Below are 3,376 nucleotides of genomic sequence, written 5' to 3'. Positions count from 1 at the left end.
TCGGGGGCTAAGAAACACGAAGGCTAGGATAAACACAGAGAACAGACTTACATACAGATATGGGTTTTCAAAGACATCCATACAGACATTCAAACATCCAATGAACAGCAAACTCCAAGGGCACAAGACATGGTTTAAATACATTAATTTAATAATGACTAGAAATGAGGAACGGGTGGAGAAAAGGAAACTATGGAATGGAACTGAAATCCACAAGACAGGGAAACCATGGAAGCAAGGAGGGATCAAACGTGACACTATCCAAGAGAGGTTAAGATGCAACAACAGATTGCATGTCAATACTATTAGGAGTCGATGAACAGAGGCATTAATTTACATTTACGGAATTTATCAGACGCTCTTATCCAGAGCGACTTAAAAAAGTGCTTTGTCATTTACGCATAGAATACATCCTAGTCAGTACAGTAGGTTAGAGTCCAAGATACCAATGAACTAGAATACTGTAGAAATACAGGGATCAATGCTGATGCTTAGAAGTACAAAATACTTACACAATGATAAGTGCAATAAACTATAAGTACTAGAGTTTGTCAACATCAGTGTAACAATACCCTCTGAGTACTGAACACTTTGCAGTTCTGGAATATATGACAGCACTGGAGGCTAATAGGTTCTTGGTAGCTTCATTTAATTCTTCTCAAAACATTGGCAGTTAATTTGCCTCTTTTTCTTTTCTCTCTCAACCCAAACTACTTGCAACAAAAAGTTTGATAGTTCTGTGATCATGACCCAATAACTTGAAATTTTTTTTATTTTTTTTGTTTATTTATTTATTTATTTTTTTACAGCTTGACTTTTCAGAGTCTCTTTTTTGGCTCATTTTGCCTGAGGAAAAGAAGCTGCCTTATAAACATGCACACCTTAATATAGGGTGTTGATCTCAGGTCATACAAATACACATCTCCTGCTCCGCTTAAATACAATAAGCATTAAAGTGTATATAGGTTGGAGTTGGAAAGTATGCATAAAAATGATATGGTTAAAATACTCTCTTGCCTAATAATTGTGCACATATTGTATGATGAGCTCACTGTTGTTGCTATTTAAGACAAGGAAGTTGAGTTTCATCCATAGTTTAATTTTTGAAAGGCATGCTTCCAAGTGACTGAAAGTGAAGAATGTTAATTGATTTCATCCTAAAACAGATCTGGGTGTCATCTGCATAGCAATGGAAGTGAAATTTGAAGTGCCATATGCCCAAGGGGTATGTAGATGATTAACAGGAGGGGTTTCAGTACTGAGCCTTGTTTGACCCTTTGAGTGACAGAGGTGGAGGTGTGTCCAGGAAGAGTGTTAATCTGATTTATATTAATTAACTGGGGAGTGAGCCAGGTCAGATCTAATCAATATTTCATAGAGCCTTGATGGGAGTTTGGCCCAACAGTCAAATGTGGCATTTGGACTGAGCAAAATAAGGACACTAACAAGGATAAGTGCACCCTCTTCTGCAACCAGAAGAGAATGTCATTGACCTTAACCAGGGCAGTTTCTGGGCTATGGAATGAATGGAAAACAGACTGGAATGGTTCAAAAAGATTGTTACTTTTAAGGTAAGAGTTGATTGTCAAGGTCTCATGCAAGGATTTTGACAAAAATGGATTAGAAATGATGTCAGCAACGAAAAAAGAATCAAGTTTTCAAAGCAGGAAGATAGAAGGTTGGAGAGTTGCTGGCTGAAGGATAGGAAATCAGAGGTAAAATAATCAGCAATGTAGGGAAGAATTATAGAGTTCAGAGGAGGCAGAAACAGTATTCAGGGGTTTAAGTAACTTAGTATCTATTCAAACGAGATGGTGGGTGTTCATGTTGGCACCGTTAAGACTGGAGAGAGATTGACTTAGCACAGCATAAGGCATCACTGTAGGGACATACTTGTTTATAAGCATGAGAATGGACAGTTTAGATTTACTAAACTCCTCCGGTGGATATTGTTTGTGAGGTTTCTGTGGTGGAGTGTTTGCGTTGAATTGAATTTTCTTAATAATGGAAAGGGAGAAATAAACGGCACAGAAATCTGCTTAGGCTGTACAATATTTCTATGCAAAATGGAATTGGTCCTCGTTTTCCTTTCCATTTTTAAATTGACCTTATTAAAAAAAATTCCATTCAATACAAACACCATCTAATGCTTCACTTTTCTTTTCCGTGTCCACTCAGTACGTCTATGGAAGAAATCGCACGTTAAAATAAACTCCGATTACACACTTGGCCGTATTAATTCGCTCGTAACCATTTCGAGAGTGTAAAGAAAACCGCTCTTTGGAAGAGAAAAGTGGGTGGCTCTTAAAAGAGCCTTTTGGGGATACCAAGACATGAAAACATGCACGTTTACTTCTTCTTGGGGGCAGCTTTTTTCGCCTTTGCAGCCTTTGGTTTGGCAGTCTTGGGCTTGGCGGTCTTTGCCTTCTTGGGGCTCTTGGCTGCCTTCTTCGGGGTGGCCGGCTTCTTTGCTTTCTTGGGGCTCTTGGTGGCTTTCGCGGCGGCAGCAGGCTTCTTCGCCTTCTTGGGCGACTTCTTTGCAGCGGCGGAGGCGGGCTTCTTTGCCGCTACCTTCTTGGGCTTTTTAGCCGCGGCAGGTTTCTTGGCGGGCGCTTTTTTCGCCTTAGGCGCGGCTTTCTTAGCGGGCTTTTTCTTGGCTTCGTCTTGCTTCTTGTTGAGCTTAAAAGAGCCAGAGGCACCGGTTCCTTTGGTCTGCACCAGAGTTTCCTTTGTCACCAAGCTTTTGATAGCAAGCTTGACGCGAGAGTTGTTCTTTTCCACGTCGTAACCACCCGCAGCCAAAGCTTTCTTCAGAGCGGCGAGAGAGACCCCGTTCCGTTCTTTGGAAGCAGAAACAGCTTTGACGATAAGCTCACCGACGCTGGGTCCCGCTTTCTTGGGTCTAGCGGCAGCTTTCTTCTTAGGCGCCTTGGCCGGCGCAGCGGCGGCTGGGGCTGGAGCTACTTCTGCCATCGTCGTGTTAACTACGAGAAATAGACGCGCGCAAACAGTACTCTACGTCGCACACACTGCTCTGTTGAGTTGAACCTCCCTCCCAGCGAGGGGCCGGCCTTAAAAGCCGCATGAGGACGGTGTAGACTCAACCCGCCCAGCACTCAGCGTCTGTGCTTCCGTGAGCTGCTCGCACTTGTGTTTTCTCATGACAAATCCGGGCCTAAATATACATGCTAAAACAATTTGTAAGTCGTCAAACAACGCGTTTCGCAAGAAAGGGCTCTGTGGTTCACTTGCGTGCCAGAAAAGCCCGTGCAGCCCGATCTTGTTTTGCACAGCTGCCATAAAACGGTACTGCGCGACTGCCGCTCCAAATAAGACATGGTGTATTTCTAGGCATGTGGGGCGTGAAAATGTGAGA

At 42.8% G+C, this 3,376-nt stretch overlaps 1 pseudogene; it reads right to left on the bottom strand.

Annotated features, from left to right (window-relative positions):
* Nucleotides 1-2,264: 2,264 nt before the first annotated feature.
* Nucleotides 2,265-3,008, bottom strand: LOC118242680 (histone H1 pseudogene; annotated as a pseudogene).
* Between the last annotated feature and the right edge of the window lie 368 nt (nt 3,009-3,376).

The sequence above is a fragment of the Electrophorus electricus genome, chromosome 18 (assembly GCF_041902795.1).
Source record: "Electrophorus electricus isolate QZ-2024a chromosome 18, ASM4190279v1, whole genome shotgun sequence".
Taxonomy (NCBI): domain Eukaryota; kingdom Metazoa; phylum Chordata; class Actinopteri; order Gymnotiformes; family Gymnotidae; genus Electrophorus; species Electrophorus electricus.
Note: the sequence above shows the minus strand (reverse complement) of the source record. Positions and strands in the feature narration are given on the sequence as shown.